Source organism: Sander vitreus, chromosome 8 (assembly GCF_031162955.1).
Source record: "Sander vitreus isolate 19-12246 chromosome 8, sanVit1, whole genome shotgun sequence".
Lineage (NCBI taxonomy): Eukaryota > Metazoa > Chordata > Actinopteri > Perciformes > Percidae > Sander > Sander vitreus.
The window spans coordinates 19,119,388-19,137,780 of NC_135862.1; the positions used below are offsets into that span (position 1 = coordinate 19,119,388).

General features: G+C 41.2%; 1 protein-coding gene across 2 annotated transcripts in view; it reads left to right on the top strand.

The window, feature by feature from the left end:
• Positions 1-18,393, top strand: part of LOC144522356 (neuronal cell adhesion molecule-like) — a 76,363-nt gene that overhangs the window by 20,613 nt on the left and 37,357 nt on the right. For both annotated transcript variants that reach the window (XM_078257363.1, XM_078257364.1), the window contains exon 2: positions 15,275-15,353. The gene's annotated coding sequence lies outside the window, so the exon portion shown is untranslated. The remainder of the gene's footprint in view (positions 1-15,274; positions 15,354-18,393) is intronic.

An 18,393-nucleotide genomic window follows, 5' to 3' on the forward strand; every position in this document is an offset into this window, starting at 1 on the left:
CTTCCTCCACTTCACCAGTAGAAACTGCAAAGACTTTTGGGGCAAAAGAGAAGGCCAAGCACTAATCATTTCTGTAACATTAGGGTCACCGTCTGTTTTTACCTTTATTTGAAACATATATACGGTCATTGCGTTATTCAAATCAGCGAGTTTTCGAAGTGCCAAGGTCTAGATATATAAACGGTGGGGTGATCAGGCTTTTGCAGTTGCTGCCCTGAGACTCTGGAACAAGTTACCCCCTGATATTTGCACTATTACAGATGTAGCTCTTTTTAGGTCCAAACTTAAAACGTATCTGTTTAGTCTGGCTTTTAATATGTAGCAGTGGCGTGACAATTTCATTCTTCTGTTTCTTTGTAACTATTTCAGATTTTACAGTTTTCTATGTTCTTTCTTTCTATTGTATGATATGTGTTTTTACTCTTGGTTTCTGATGTTAAGCACTTTGGATACCTGCTGGTTGCTGTAAAGTGCTATATAAATAAAGTTTGATTGATTGATATAGGCCTGTTTTTCTATTTTCTAATAAAAAAAAAAAACTTTTCCCCCTGTCCCCTCAATGTCTTTTACCCATCCTGTGGTAAAAAATGTCCCGGTCATTTACCTGGCTGTTATTTGAGAATTTACAGAGCGCACACACAAACATGCACACTAATACACACTCACACAGGGGATTCATGTTTCAGTGATGTACTCGTATGCCAAACAAACACAAAATTTCACTCTTGCAGGCGTACAAACACAAACATTTGCAGATTAACACACACATACACACACACACACACACACACACACACACACACACACACACACACACACACACACACAAACACACACATTTTTACAGTGTTTTGGTTTATTTTATTAAGAAACAGAGGTAAAAATGAAACCCCAATGGTATGACTTACGTTATGTAGTACTTTGTAATCTGCAAGTGCCTTTATCATTTCAAGTGTTAATTGTAAAAAAAAATGGTTATAGGCTATTTTTATATAGTTTGTGTGTATGTGTGTGTGTGTGTATATCTGTGTGTATATATATATATATATTTCAGTCCGCACACATTGCAACTAATGAGCCAAAGCCTTCACTGGCCTTCACTTCTGGTCTGCTCCTGCCTTTGGCATACCTTCTTTCTTTCCTATATTTCATCATGTCTCCCTGCCTCTGCATTTTTATCTCAGCACCTGCAGAAACGTGTGTGTGTGTGTGTGTGTGTGTGTGTGTGTGTGTGTGTGTTTGTTAGTGTGTACGCATCAGTTTGCAGTAGACGGGCTGATTAAACCCTTCAGCGCTGTCTCCTTCACCACTGGTTTAGCACACATCAACGTCACTGACACTCCCACCACGCCAGCTGTCTGCGGCTTGTTTCACTTCTATCACAGTTATGTATTTTTATAAGAAAATCTGTCAGTAATTTGTTTTACAGATTATTTTTTTGGCTTTTTTTTGGCCTTTATTGGACAGGACAGCTGAAGACAGGAAAGGGGGGAGAGAGAGGGGGATGACATGCAGCAAAGGGCCGCGGGTCGGAATAGAACCTGGGACGCTGCAGTAAGGACTGAGCCTTTAGTACATGGGGCGCACGCTCAACCAGGTGAGCTACCAGGGTGCCCTGAATATTTGTCAATATTAATATGTGTGTTAAAGGAGTGAACAGAAATTATTTTTACTCAGCCTTTGGTTTTTTGTGTGCTCTTGACTCATTGAGCACAATATGGATTTCACATCAGAGCAAAAGATCAGATCGTCAGTTTTTGGACTCACTGAAAAGCAAATAATTTTGCCTCTGAAAAAAGGGAAATGCAAGCATGTGCTGTGATGCAGGTGCTTCAAGGTGTTTCTCCTTGCTTTTGCTTTGCCATCTGTTTTTTTTTCAGTAGTTCTAGCTTGTGTAGATGTGTAGTCTTTGTCACCTTGTCAACACTGCAGGTTGAAATGCTGCTGATGCAATCCCAAGGCCAAAGGCTGCATATTTCATACACATTCTTTGTCTCCTTTTGTACCTATTGGTTTTCTTTCTCAGATGCTTGGTTTCCAGACTGTTGTTGGTTGGTCCACCACTTCCAGACTGAAATATCTCTGCTTCTATCATATGGATTATTATGAATGTTTTTACAGACATTCATGGTTCCCAGAGAATTACTCCTGCTGGCATTGGGGATCCCCTGACTTTTCATCTAGCCCAACCATGAGGTTGACATTTGTGGCTTTTAAGGGAAATGTCCTGAAAACTATTGGATCAATTGCCCTTAGAGTGAAATGTTCATCTATCAGGTCTACATTTCTGTTTCTCTAACACTTCAGTTCATTAGTTTATTTCTGCAAAAAATGGCATTTCCATCAGCTTCAGCTGTACTTTGTGTTTAATGAAAACACGCTTAACTAAGATGGTGAACATTGTACCTGCTAAACATGAACATGCTAGTACACATGCTAGAGCATGTTAGCATGGTGACGTCAGCATTTAGCTCAAAACATTGCTGTGCTTAAGTGCCTACAGAGCTACTTGTATGGCTATAGGCTCTTAGTCTTATTTTGCACTGGATACCTGACAACACTACTGTGTTAGACTGTGTTTGTGTGGATACTTTAATTTAAATATCACGCCCCAATATATCATTCTGGGTTTTGAGGCCTCGCCCCTACAATTTATGACATGGCGAGACGTAATCCGGCTGAGAAGCGGAACTTTTCAGAGGTGGAGATTGAAACCCTGATATCTCAGGTTCATTTGTACTTACGTTTGTAGATTTGGCAGCCTGAAAAGTGGTATGAAAGGCTGTAGAAAGAATGTTGAATGGCAAGAGATCACTGATGCAGTGAACAGTGTTGCCGTGGTAAATCGGACTCCAGCTGAAGTTTATTTAATTTATACATCCTTGACATATGTATGCTATAGTCCCCATAGTAATATACAGGCTTATATTGCAATCTCTTAGGCCTACATGGTTTACGTATATTTAAATAAACACACAGTAGCAGAGTTTATGCAGCGTCTTTTATTTTTCTCGTGTTTTTTTCATGAGTCAGAGCCAGGCAACAGCTGTGAGGGAGAGCACGTGTTCTCTGCCCCCCGTGCTGGACCACCACCCCAACCCTGTCTCCTGACAGCAGAGGGGCTGGAAAAACAAGCCGAAATAACTCGGTCAATGGAAGAAATAAATCGTTCACTTGTGGCCATTAACGACACTTTAAAAGAGAAACGAAAACCTGAAGAATAAATACAAATGTTGTGCACCGTCATGTTTCCTGTATTGAATATCATTGCCAAACATAGCAATATACCTTTTAAAAGCGAGGAATAATATCCTGTCTCATTCGTATAGCCCCAGTTAGGGCTGTGCTGGACACTGCTCTCTGGGCATCGGGTCATCTGGCTCCAGAACCCCACAGGCTAAAACAATGTTGCAGAATTTTTCTGCCGTGTATAGTAAGGTCCCCCCCGCTGATGCAAGACCATGAGCCATCTGCCCTTAATCAATCCGATGGAGCGCTCCACCGTGGCCCGTGCGCGTACGTGTGCACTGTTGTACCGGCGAATAGAGGTCTTTTAAAAGAGCCAGATCTGCCATTGTTGATAAGTGATCAACTGATGACTCCTTCTCCTGTTAAACTTTTTATATGCTGCACCGCAAGTCCACACTGACTCGAAAACTTGCGTACACGAGTTCAGACCAGACGTGAGATTTTATCGCAGTCTACGCTCACGTTCAAATTGATAAATCCCTTGCTTTGCGTAGGAATCGGCGTACGCCCGTCCTACGCCTCTTTTTGGTCGTACACACGTTTCATAAATGAGGGCCAATGTGGGTGAGGATGAACAAGAGGAGAAGAAGGAGGGAAGAAGAGGTGACACCAGGGGGCGGCCTCTAGCTCACTGAGTAAGAGCATTCGCCCCATGTTGGCTGAGTCCTTCAGCGGTGCCGGTTCGAATCCGATCTGTGGCTCTTTGCTGCATGTCACCCCCCATTTCTCTCCCACCTTTCCTGTCTATACACTGTCACTCTGTAATAAAGGGAAGAAAGCTCTATCAGCTAATGAAACTGATTAAAACTAATGAAATGACAGTCAAGCAGCAAACTCAAGTTCTTCTTCTTTCTTTAGTAACGGGTATGGGCTTTAACATGGCGTTAAATGAAACTGATGTCCATTCATCCGGCCATGGCTGGTGTGTTATGCGTCAGTGGGGCAGGTTGTTTGTGCTTATGGCTGCAGTGTTGCCTACAGTAATGAACAGCCTGGATGACGCGCCCCGTGCAGCATCGATCGCACACTCTTGCACAGACGGCGGATGGAAATTGGTCCTGGTGGGGAAGCAAAGGAGGCGCACACATGCCTGCACCTTCTGTGGACACATATGGATGCAGAGATCAGCACACATGTACATACTGAGAGAGTGTGTGTTGTGCATGTGTGTGGGGTAGTGTGTGTTTATTGACGTCCGTAAATGCTCACTGGACCGAGGATGATCTTCTTATTGGTGACAGTATGGAGCATATAGAGGAAGAGACCTGCTCAGCGGGCCTTTCTCTTTCTTGGCTGCATAAAAAAACCTGGATCTCTTCCACCTCGCCTCCTGTCCTCAGCTGGTGCTCTCTCACACACACACACACACACACACACACACACACACACACACACACACACACACACACACACACACACACACACACACAAAGCCTGGCTGTGTGTTTCAAACCAGGCTGTAGAGCTTTCTTACCACATGAATGGTTGCCATATTGCCATATACTGTATGGCTATTGTTGGCAAGTCACTCAAAGTCATTGGCTCAAACATGGTGAGCTAACAATAGCTAAGGGAGGAAGGGTTCCTGTTTCCATTGGCAACAAAGCAGTAATGGTGGTCTATCCTTAAAGCAAACCTTTTTTCTCAGTTTTGGCCATTATTTTTTAATCATTAATGCTAACAGCTAAGAGCCAATTAGTGCCCTTGGTATAAATAGGAACCAATCTTTGGTTCCTGAGGTGCAACCCGGAAGCACATACAGTTTTTGACCACGCACGCACACACACACACACACACACACACCACTACACAGGCACACATACATGCAGTGATTTGTCTGGAAAACCAAAGAAGATGAGATGGAAATAAATGGAACCAATGGTTTTAACTGCCAATATGACTTTGACTTTCATTGATCAAAAAGGTAAAATTACTCTACCCGTGGAAAAGTACCTCAGGGGCTTAAAGCTTGGGCTTAGCCTCCACAAACTTCATTGTTGAAATCTGGAAATAGAACACCATTGATAATCAGATGGGTTGTAAACGATCTAAATTCCTTCATAGTTAAAACTTAACTGGACATATCAGTGATAATTCTTCATTGCACAGGGAAGCTGTGCGACGTAACAAACGAGGGCAGCAGACAGTACAAACAAACCTAAAGAGGCCTTTTGGGAACAGTACAGCTAAACATAAACAATGTAGATAACAAGTGGATTTGCTTTTTAGTTCTTCTGAGATACAATGTTTGTGATGTCGTCGAATAAGATTTATTTTATTTTTTATTTTTTTATTTTAGGCCATTAGTTTCTACCTGTTAAGATAACATCATTGTAAAGTACTCACCATAGTAATTACTGAGACACAGCAACAAATACGTACAACCTGGAAACAAACACGAACGTCTGAAACACGATTCAGTTGATCATACAAGTTGTAAACAAATCCCCAGTAACTTATTTGAAAGAGATAATGAAGGGAAACAGTGAAGTTATTTGCCAAACTATTCATTGTCAACATAATCACAGTTTACAGATTGATTTCTGGTTTATGAGGGATGATGGATTATTAGCGACATTAAGAGAGCACTTACTTTGTGTTTGTTGGACCTACTGTAAACGATGTTGCCCTGTTCCAAGATCTCAGTAACAACTTTGCTATAATAGAGTAACTGATAAAACTGATTAGCCTCTTTCCAGACCTCTGAATTACCTCTGACATCTCAGGTTTGTTGAGCGATTCAATTAGGTCTGGTGTTGGAAGAACAGCGGACCATTTAGAGATCAGCAGAAGGTATTAAGACTAGGGACGTCATCTTCCTTCATAGCTAGCTAGCTAGCTACCTATCTATATCAATGAAAAAAGCAACAGAAAATGGTGACGTGGATTAGATCGATGTAGCTGTACAAGGTGCTGTAAGTGCACGGACAGAAATTGACATATTTCTTTGGTTAGTGTGAAAAATATTACGTTCGACCGATGCCACTTGCTATGGATTGTTTAGGGCGAAATAAAATACCCCCCTTTCTCCCAACAACAAATCTGCTTACATGGACACAATGTCAGGCTAAATCAATAAAGTGAAACTAATGGCAATTTAGTCTGATTATCAGGGTAAGACCCAATGGCTCAAGGTACAAAAATAAAACCAAAGTTGCAAGAAACTACTGTACTCAGTAGCCAAAATTAGGGTTATAACTTCCCCATGTGCCTTTGTTTTGTCTTACAAATATGTTTGGCTAACCTGAGGGTTTGTTTCGTCAGACCTGTATCGTCTGACTGCTCTTGTGTCGTTCCCCTGTCGGACTTCTTCTTTCCAATGTTGCTGTATTTCCAGAGTTATTAATAATGATAGGAATGATGGCCAAAACTTCAAAAATCAGACACAAATTGAAATAAAATGTAATAATCCCTCAATAATGTACATCACAGAAACAGAATTGATGCTGTAAATAGGGGAAAGAAAAAAGAGACTGCTCTGGCTTTAGTTGTGAGTTGTGTCAGTAAGGGCCTTTCGGTTAAAAAGAAATACGGTACACAACACTACAGGTCCTTAACCTCAGGGACGGTCTGCTGCCTGTGTGTGGTAAATCTCTCCTATTCTACACTTTCTTTGTTTTTTTTACTGCGCTCTCTCTGCCTCTCTCTCTCCCTCTGTTGCTTTCTTTTTTCTCTCCATCATCCTCTCTGTTGTCTGTGAGCATGTTAACACTCCAGCCCTGTCAGTGAGCCTCATGGCTCCATGGTAACCAGTCACACCATTCTCTACCAGTGGGTCTTTGTGCATCTGTGTGTTTGTAGCAGAGACTGACTATGTGTGTGTGTGTGTGTGTTTTGTGATGATGGGCGGGATCGGGGTCTTGTTTAGTTTCAAATAGCTGAGGAGAGGTCGCGGCCATCCCTACGGGCCTCTTGCTGTAATTCATGTAAATTCCCTTAAGACCTCAGTCGCTTTGTTTTCCTCATTGTCATATCAGATGCCTGTGTCATTAGTGCAGCTTGAAGGTTTTTTTTCCTAAATGTAAAATTCCTTCGCCTAGCTCCTTTGGTAGTTAACCAGATACCTGAAGTTATCGTAATAGTCTCGCTATGTGATACCTCTGACACCACAGTCCTCAGCGTTATTGTGTTGTAATGAGTTCAGCCAGAGTTAACAAGGCCAAAATTGATACAGACATGGACAGGGACAAAACAAAGCGATTGCCAGAGGACAGTGCTGTTCTGTGTTATCAGGGTTATTGTTTCTGTTTATTGCTTGATGGAGAATCACATTTAAACAATAGCTGATTCGAAGTGACCCAAAAAATGTGTTTGGAGTGCTCAAACAACCAAGCGTTGAAAATGACTTGTAGGAATAGGAATGCATTAGGAGCAAACTTAAAAGAGCTAAATCATCTATACTTGTCTGAAGCATTTTACAAGTGTCCCACCCATCCTGCCTCGATAGCCTTGTGAACCCAGCCCCTCATTCTCTCCCTGAGCCAATCATAATTCACTCCCATTCACATTTCTGAATAGGAAATTTGAAAGAAGTCCTCCCCACGAACACCCACTGACACACACACACACACACACACACACACACACACACACACACACACACACACACACATACACACACACACACACACAAAAAACGTCTGCTTAGGCTGCAGCTCTAGTTAGGAAGGCTTGGTCTAGACCGCAGCATGAACTTTGTTCTGTTAAAAGTTGCCATTGAAATATGCATTTGCCATTGAAATATTGTTATTCCATTGGTGTTGTGACAAAGAGCAGGGAGGGCGCCGGTCCTATCTCAGTGTGTGTCTGAAGTAGCAATGGGCCGGCAGGGTACGCCCAGTGTCTCTGCTCAACAGAGTCAGTGTGCAGAAATAATGCCCATTAGACTTGGTCAATCACGCCCCTCGCTCAATGAAATATGGCCCTTTCACTCATTTCATACCATAATGCATACACCTCACCGCTATCCATCATCTCTACGAAAGATGTCTGGCACTATGAATGCTTTTATTTATGATACATTTTTTAAATGAATGGCTTCTCATACAGTGGCGTTAGATGCTGAGAAAGCTTAACGTGATGAGTTATGTGTACATAGAAAACAACTGAAGCCGTTCATTAGTAAATTAAAGGTGGAATTTCAGCACAGAGGTTTCAGGTCTCTTGACCACCTATGAAGCTCTGATGGTCTGTAGGCTGACGGTTTCATCATGGTAAGTGGGTGGAAATGATATACTTGCAGTGGCATGCAACAATGAACATGTTGGGAACCCATTGTGTATGTCCCACTGGTGCAGACAGAATTCATATGCCTTTGTAGGATTATTAAGTGGCTGTTCCCAAAAAGGAACACGACACCAGTGGAAACAATTGAGCAGTGGTTTAGGAAATGCTCATATCTTTAAATTAAAGGTGCCCTGTGGGGTTTCTTGTAAACAAATAAAAGTTATGTTTTACATTCATTGTCACGCAACAAAAGGCAATGTATGTATCCTTAAGCAACAAATGTGTAAATGCATTTCTTTCCTCATTAAACATTAGCAAAATCCAACACATCAATGTTTACTTGCTTGCAATGTTCTTCGTCCCTGCCTTAACTGGCGTATTGGTGCATATCTTGGCGTGTTACCACCTGTAGATCAGTGTAATAGTGTGAAACTGCATGTCATTCCCCCTCCTTTCATGTCTAAGGCTGTCCTATCAAAGATAAAAGCCTAAAAATGCCCAAGAAAAACGATTTAAAAAAAAGAAAAAAAAAGAAGAAGAAATGTGTTTAGTTTTGCCATGCGAGATAAACAAAACAGGGGACCCATTCATAGAAAAAAAACAGCTCCATAGCGCTACTGAAGGTAAAAAAAACCCACTGGGAACCTTTTAAGTAAAAGCAAAAATACTCAAGTAAAGGTCCTGCATTCAGAATCATTTCAAAATGTCCTCTGTGACTGATCACTGCTGCTTACACTGCATAAACATCTAAACAGCATTTTACCGTTGTAGCTGGTCGAGGTGGAGCTACTTTGAACTACCTTATATACAGTTAGCTAGTTTAGTCCAGTGGCTTCCAATGTAAGGGTCAGCCCCCTCCAAAGGGTCACCAGATAAATCTGAATGATGCATGGGAGAGGAAAGAAGAAAAAACAAAAGGTTCTGCACAAATTTGCATGTATAGACTTTTCTCTCGTTTTTGCTTTTTTTGTTTGTCTTTCTCTTTTTTTTTTAACGAAACCATCTGAGAATAATATTATTGTTATATGGAAAATTACTCTTTTTTTGGAACTGCTAACAACTCATAGACATCTGAAATGTGACAAAGAGCCCCAACTGCACACTGTCACAAGCTAAACACTAGCCAGACCACTGATTTAATATTTACCAATATATTGTATTTTATAACCTCCATATATTTTTGTATTTAAAATCTTTATCTGAAAAGTAACTAGTAGCTATATCTTTCAAATAAAAGTAGGCCTAGTGGAATAAAAAGTATAAAAAAAAAAAACTAGTCTAAATCATTGTTCACGTTGATGGACAATGTGCTTTTGGGCAGATAATGTTACATTTTCTGTGCTTTTGTAATGAGAGGAGCACTATTTAGGGCCGGGCCCAGAGAATAGTGACTCTTTCAAAGGAATAGCTCCCACCATTGTTGCCCTCTGCAACCATAGCTAACTTACGTCAAAAGACCCTTTTCACTTCTTTCTATTCCTTCTATTATTTTAAAACGGGTTGCAGGTGAGGAGTCTGCAGTAAATAAGCTTCCCCTCACTGAGTCAACTAGATTAGATTGCATGGGGACATCTGTTGAGTGTAGGTGAGCACTTTCTCTGGCTTCTCACTTCATGGGAAAGGAAGTCCAGAGGATGTGCCTACAGGCTTTTTCCTTTTCTTTGCGTAGCTTTGCTGGTTCTACTCCACCTCCGCCCTCTATTGAACATCCAAAAAGCTGCATTGACTCAAGCACAATCAGTGCAGCTGACAGTTATTCCAGTGTTAACCGGGTGCTATTTGATTTAACATGCAATTATAGTGTCAATGTTGCTTTTATGCTCTGCCAAATTCATATCGCAGGATGTTATGCTCTGTCATCTCCTCATCCTGCTTACAGTTGTGTCTGATACAAAACAGATAACTTGTTGAATATTTAATGTGTCTGTACAAATGTGTTTTTAAAACCCACCCGGCAACTTTGTAGATTCTGGTAGCTGTTCATGTGATACCAGGAAATGTTTAACCTCTATTGTAGAGAGACAAAAGGTCGTTTTAATCCCACTGTGAGAGGGGAGGGAGGGGGGAGGGAGGCTCAGGGGAGGGACATGGGAGGAGGGGAGAAGGGGTAGTCGGTGTGTTGGAGTGGTAGGTGGGTGATTTTTGTGAGGGAATCAGCTCAACTCTCTTCACTGTCACTCAGTCATAGCAGACACATCGAGGAATACACAGCCACTGGGATTATGACAACTGAACGATGCTCTCACACAGCGGATGCAAACACTGAGGGGATTTATTCTTATTGACAAATACAGAGATAAAGGTGATGTATTCTTTCTTTTGTTAATGGGTATTTTATGCCATATAGTCCTAACTTATTTAGAAAGTGCAGCTTATGATGCTCTTGTTCGGCAAGTGATAGTCCAAATGAACTGGATTTATTATTTAAGTCTTGAAGATGTTTCAGCACTCCTGAACTAATGAAACCTCTATGATGATTATCGTGAGGAAACAATTAACCAATCTAATCATCAACAAGTTATGTATCAAGGTAACATACTAATATTTAATGGTGCAGGTTTCTCAAGCGAGGAGTTACTGCTCTTCTTTCCTTTATATCATTGTAAAATTAACATTTGGGGGTTTTTGACTGTTGGTCAAACAAAACAAAACATTTGACAATGTTAGCTTGAGCTTTCAGAAGTTGTGATGGGAATTTTTTTTAAACTATTTTTCACTGTTCATCATGGGCTACACAATACATTGATTAGAGCTGAAACAATTAGTTGATTGACAGAACATTTATTCAGCAACTAATTTGATACTTGATTAATCAGTAATTTTTCAAACAAAAATACTGTTCCATAGTATTTTCTGCTTTTTTTTGTCTGATGTGCATTGAATCTCTTTGGGTTATAAGCTGTTGGTGTGATATTATGATACATCCATGGTTGGACAAAACAAGACATTTTGAAGATGTGAGCTTGGGTCTAGGACAAGTATTACAGCCTTTTTTCACTATTTTGTTGACATTTTATACACCAAACAATGAAACGATAAGGAATATAATCGCCATTTGCAGATGATTCCCAAAATGTTTAATAACAACTCAACAGTTAGAATGAGTTGGAGTGCTGGAAAAAGTGCTGGAAAGTAAAAAAAAAAAAAAAAAAAATATCTATGAAAATGTTAATTGTCAGAGGAAACAAGCTCTTATGGACATCTCACTGCAAAAAGTGTGCGCTGATTAAATTATACCACACTGCAAGAAATATCCTCACACAGATAAGACACAGTCTGTATGTCAGCTTGTCTTCAGTGTAACAGCATTTGAGCATATCTCTGTATATATCATATCTCGAGCTGTGTTTCATGGTGTACATTCACCATAGGGGGGAGAGTATGTTCCGGCTCTAATTATTTCTCCCCTCTTTGGCGGTAATGATGCTTCATCGGGAGAGCGGTATCCTCTGCAGACACACTCTGCCTCTCATTAGGCAAGAGTCTAAAATTAAACCCACAGGCCGCTACGCCGGTGCTGAGCCCTCTTCCCCTGTCTGAGGACACACACGCACACATCAAAACAACACAGCCTGCAGGAGAAAACCAACAGACTCTCATTAGAGAAATGTGCGACACCTCACTACCTGGCATTATGTGCAGTGAGCCATGCTTGTTCAACCTGAGGACATCTCACTTTACTGGACACTCATATTTTGCATGATGTTATTTACAAACATAAACCAACCAAATCTTTAGATTTAGATTAAATTTGTTTCCTAAGTCTTTAAGGCAGCATTACAGTTAATGGACTGCTGTAGTTGAATGAAATGAACAGCATTAATTATCTATGTGTTAGCCAGCATATACCCATTACTAAATACTAAATGTTTTTTGTAATAATTTAACCACCCAAGATTAATAATTTATGTTGCAATTCTACTTTTTAGCAACTAACGTGCAGCTTTTTTTGGCCGCCTGGGGGCAGCACAGCAAGCTGTAACCAAAACATTGATATATTATCACCTTGTAAAGTTAATATGGCTAACATGTTAGCAAACGGTTGCTTATTTACACATCTAGCAGGTATGGAGCAAACTTTGCATTCATTTAGACGTGTTTCTGGCCGAGAATGAATGTGAGTCCAATATTCACTCTCTATTTTGATATGCCTAGGTAATATCTGTGTCTTTCTATCTATCTATGTTTGTCTGTGTGGTGTGTGGGTGGTGGGCAGGTAATGTGACCTTTTTTTTTTTTAGCTGGAAACAGCTTTCTGTGATGTGAGAATGAACCGGATAGTTATAAACATTTCCTCTATTTATTTGCTGTTACCTCTAATCCTTCCTCCTTGTTGTGAAATGTGCTATCAATGTTCATGAAAGATTCAGCTGTCTGTTTTGTTAGTCAGCACTTGTGACCCGAGAATGCTCCCCGAGGTATTGAGGGCACCGTGCTTCTCTTGCTGTGTGGTGTTTTGTAGTCCATCTCCTTGCCCACTGTCGGCATCCGATCTCCGGCTATTTTCAGTCTCGGTTCTCCGACCCTCTTCTTATCACCATGGCAGCCAAGCTGGACCGAGCTCCGCTCGACTCTGTGGTGTCTAAGGGCTGAGGTGGGGTGGCAGGATAGCTGGCTCGATGTCATAGGGGGAGGCCGCTTTTGATGGGATCAGCCTTCAGCTCATTCAAACAGGATGTGGAAAGGTCATTTTGTTGTTGTGTTTAATTCATAAGTCTCAGCTGTAATTAGATGGTCACTGTTATCTAGCAAATGCATGGTGAGGCAAAAATGATCCTGTACTGTTAGAGCTGAACAGTATGACAGCTGAACTGTAGTTCTGTGCACAGGTATGGTGTCAGCACAGGTGTCAGCAATAATACAATGTGATGCTGTGAGTGAATAGCCAGTCAGTGGTTTTTAAAATCTGGGTCAGGAGCCTTTTAAATTCAGGGCTATGGGATGACCAGATTTTCTGTTATAATATTCTGTAAGAAGTAATATGTTATTGCCTATGGTGCTAAGGCTTTCTGAATCCTTATAATGTACAAAAAGTTGAAGTAAATAATGCAGGTTTTAGGAGAATAGCATGACAAAAACACCTCAAATGTTTTTAGACAAGCTTACAGTGCACATATGCTGCAGAATTGAATCTTGGGTGGTGAGACAAAACAGGAAATTTGTGGGAAAACAACTGAAGAAACCACATCTGTTATTTGTGTGAAACAGAATTAATGTAAAACCTGTAGTTTGCAATTGTATCTGCGGAGCGGTGCAGAAAGGAGTGTTCGTATGGTGGAAACGGCGGCGTTTCACAATGGGCCTTCCACACTCTTATTTGGAGCAGCAGACTGAAGTCAATAAGCCTTTGCTAGAAGTAAATTGGATTGGCTTCTTCAATCATTTTGCTCAATCGATTCCAGTAGGTGTGTCTATGTTCGCTGTGACAGTGTTTTAGAGGAAGCGAGGAGAGGATTGGGCATAAAATAAAGGAGGGAAGGATAGAATAGGAAGATAGAGAAGAGAATAGATAGTGTACAGAGATTTTTAGAGGAGGACAGAAAAAAAGCACAGGATAGAAGCAGCATCTGAGCCTTTTCTGTGACCCCTTGTTGAGAGATGGAAAGAAAGGAGAAGAAAAGGGAAATGACAGATACTGTAAATAAGAAAAGGATACCTGAGCCTTTTCTGACCCTTGACCCTCCCGAATCTTCACGATCAGAGCAAGCAGTTGTCATGTAAAACATACTTGAGTATTTTGTTTTTAACAGCATGTGTTGTGAATACTTATCAAAAATCTCTTCTTTCTTTTAAATGTGGGATAGAAGAGCATCCACATATCATTTAACATGACTTTCTGCATTGGGGGTCTTGATCTTAAGGCTTAACAACTCTTTGATGAAAGAATGGAGGAGATTTAAAGAGAGGTGAGGATTGGCTTCTCACCTCTGCATATTAGCTATGCGACTCCACATGGACTCCTGAACGTAAGGAACCAAAACTCAGAGTTAAAAGAAGTGAGGAGATGAGAATTGGTTATGGTAAGTTAGAAAGTGGGAGATAACACAGGAGGGGCGATGAGAGAAAAGGAAAATAAGACAGTATTGAGCAGAGGCGAAGAAGATGAGACAAGGTGAGAGGGAAGAGGACAGGAGTGAGGACGACAGCAGATAACAGGAAAAGGAGGAGAGAAAGCGAAGAAAGAGATCGGGAAGATGAGACAAGACAAGAGGAGAGACGAAGGGAGGAGATGTGTCTCCGCCAGCTCCCAGCAACAGGCTTTTGTGTTTTATCAGTCTGGATTACACACCCCTGCCTCTGAAAATCCATGTTCACGCTTTGGTTTGCACAGCTTGGATTGCTTTGTTTTCGCCATCAAAACTTGTCACATTTGGAGTGATTTAAGTGCATTTCCAAAGACACTAAAAGATCATAATGTATTATTAAAATATTCGCAACTTACACAAGACCAAGCGTTCGATGAGGAGGAGAGATTTCATGCTGGAACATCTGGGTGTATAATCTGTGGTGCGACTGTGACAGCAGGAGACTTCCAAGATGAGAACAATTTTAACAGAGTATAATAAAACAAAACATGGAGTAGTAGCAGGCACATTGTGAAGTCAAATTGAAGTCCTGGATGTCAGAAAATATGCATACTGTAGCCGTGCAAAACTTTCTCCCCGGACCTTATTAGGAAAGGTTAAATTTTTCTTTCTTGTTGTTTTAAAGTCCTGGGTTGTTTCCACAAAGAGAGAGCAGAGAAATGTGAATTATGAGTTCTCAAATTTGTTATTCTCTCCCATTTTTGTTTAACCAGATTGAAGAAAACCACAGAAGAAGACGAAGCAGAGCACTAGCCAGGGAGGAGGAGGAGAGAGGGGATTTGAGTTTCTCTGGTAAGTTGGAAACATTTCTGTCAGGCTTTGAATCTATTTTTTTACTCATCACATCATCTCCACCAGCATCATCATTTTCCAAAACAGTGTGAACTTCCTGCCTCTCAGAATCAAATGTTGCTGTTCTTCTCAAAGGCATTTCCCCTCCCGTAGGATGTGAACACAGAAATGTCAATCTGTTTGCCATGCCTGGCAAGTGTCTCCAGTCCAAATATCTTCATCTATGCTATTGCCAGAGTGTGAATGTATTAATATTCACGCTCTCTGTAGAGCTCTGAAGTCCCTAAACAACCTCCCCTTTCACGAATCTTTCTCTTTCTGTCTCTGTTGTGATGCCTGCTCATTTGCTCTAGCTGTAAGGCAAAGGTCACCACTTGCTTGACTGGCATTTGTCCACTGGCAAAGTGTCTTTTTGTGTCGGCCTCCATTTTGGCAGTGAGGTTTGGCAGTCTGTTTGATGCATATGGTTGTTAAGGTAACACACCCTCTCATCCTCGCACTGCTGTGACAGTGGGTGTCAATACTTTACAAATCTGAAAATAGCACTTAGAGGCTATATTGTGCCGAGTGCCTCTCTCCTACTGACACATAATGTGTCGTAATGGAGCGCGCAGAGGTGGAAAAGTTCCCTAATGGCAGTTGCACAATTAAGAGCGAAAGTAGCTCCCTTAAGCACAAGGTCTCAGTGTGCATTATAGCCCAGAGAATTGACTCTCAGCTTACACAGTTTATTTATTTATTTTTATTATTATTTTTTTTTTAAATTACCCTTAGTCACCTTTTGCTCATCCTCTCATTCGGCGGTGCTGAAAGTGTGTCTGTGATTCCGCTTAAAGGTGAACTAATGCTCTGTGAGTGGAGGTGACAGTGTGATGTGTGTCCACCGCCCAGTGGAGTGTGAAGGAAGGATCCCACCGTTGAGTCAGGCGGAGAAGGCTGCATGCACAGCCGAGTGAAGAGTTAAGGGACTCTGACGGCTCGGAGCTCATCTACCTCTGCTGTTGGTGCTACGCTTGTTTTATTTTTGGCAATGGGGGGTGGGCTCTCTCTCAGTTTATCCATTTATATGCCTATTTCCATCTTTCGCTTTGCCTCTGTCTATCCGTCAGTCTGTTTGTCTCTGAATCTGTCATTCTTTCCGTTTCTCTCTTGTCATCCCGCTGTGGTGGTCGGTTGTTGTTGTGAATGTGTGCTGCAGGCCAGAGAGGCTGAGTCCACATTTTTCAATGGCAGAGTCATAGAGGGCCACACCGAGGAGCTGCAGACAGAATTTGCAGTTTGAAACGCAGTGAGGTGTGAGAGCGGCAGCATTCATGTCCTAGGACCTACAATGGAAGGCCGCTGAGGTTTCCGTTTACCTCCATAGTGCTGTCTTTCACCAGTTCCTCTCACGTGGCTGTCAGGGAGTGTGGTATTATTGTTTGTGTTTGTGTGTTGTAATGCCAAGAGTGAAGGTGGGGAAAAGATTGGGGATCAGCCAATCAGAGCTTGGCATCTTTTGAAATAGCTATGATATTGTTAACTCTACATGAGAGTGAATTTTGATTGATTAATTAACCCAGTCTTTTCATTTACAGTGCAGTCAGAAAGTATTTGGGAATTGATGCATTTTCCATTTGACTCTACTCCAACACATTGGATTTAAAATGAAAACGTGACTGAGGTTAAAGTGCTGACACTCACATGTGGCATATTGGATACACAGAGAGACGCGTAGCCCTTTTTAAAGCCCCAGTTTAAGCATGAGTATTATGGTCAAACTCTTGTCCACCTGACCTCAGGCCAACAGATCATGTGTTTCACTTGCTCAAGACCAGACTGAAAGCAAAAATCCCTAAAACAACCAAGAAGTGCAGATGGCTGCAGTGCAGGCCTGACAGAGCAAAACCTGGGAAAATGCCAATACTCTAGTGATGCCAATGGGTAGTAGAATCCAGCCAGTAATTTTCTGCAAATGATTTGCAAACAAATATTAAATGTTATGAGAACTGTTCAAGATAAAAAATACCTGATATGGTCCCCGGTTCAAGTCCAGCTGGTGATATTTGTTTGTTGCATGCCATTCTCCTTATCTCTCGCCCTCATTTCCTGTCAAATCTCTAATAAAGTAAAATAACACATTTGGAATACTTAATTCCTAAGTACTAAGTAAGTACTTATTTGTTTTTTGTTTCTTACATGTTTCTTTGTAGTTCTTGCCATAATTTGGATCAATAATAACATTGTGCTCACCAAAGAAATAGCTGGGATTCGGGATCACGGCAACATTCCTACAGAGAAGTTCAGCGTTTACAACAGAGAGTTTGGGCTTTTTTGGGGGTTTTGTTTTCTTTCATATAGGTTTGGCTAACCTTGAGGTTTATTTAAACCTGAATGATCACCTGACTGCTCATCTTTCTTACCCTGTCTGACTTCATTTTAAAGGGATACTTTGCCGATTTTAAACCAGCTCTGTGTCATCTTTGTGTGGCCAGTGTGTTTTAGAAGAACTTCTTTTAAACACACTCACACACTGACATGACACATAGTGTCAGCACTTTAACCTCAGAGTTATTGTTTAATTTTAAATCCAATGTACCGGAGTACAGAGACAATCAAATTTGCATCTGTCATAATACTCACACTTTAGAACAAACTACTTGTGCCATGTAGTTAGTTTTGAATAACGTGAGTTGCCAAATTAAAACACTAAGGACTAGACTGTGAGTCACTGACTCTCACAAATAACCTCCTTTCCATAAACCCCAGTGTACATGAACAGTGTCAGTAGTGAAGCAGCATTGTTCTCGATGGTTTAAAGAAGTGATATTACACAGCAGCCGTTCTGAGATCATACAAGTTGCAGATAAGTAAAGGTGTTCAAACACGCACAGAGGGCCCCTGGGCTGCTTCAAGCACACTTCGTTGCAGATGAACGTGTCAAGATATTTCTTAGGTACCTCTTTGATACAAGTGTGTGAGAAATGGGTTGTGTGTGGATGTTATTGAGTAGATGTGTGTTTTTCAGTGTCTCTTTGGCCATATGAGAAGCAGAGACAGG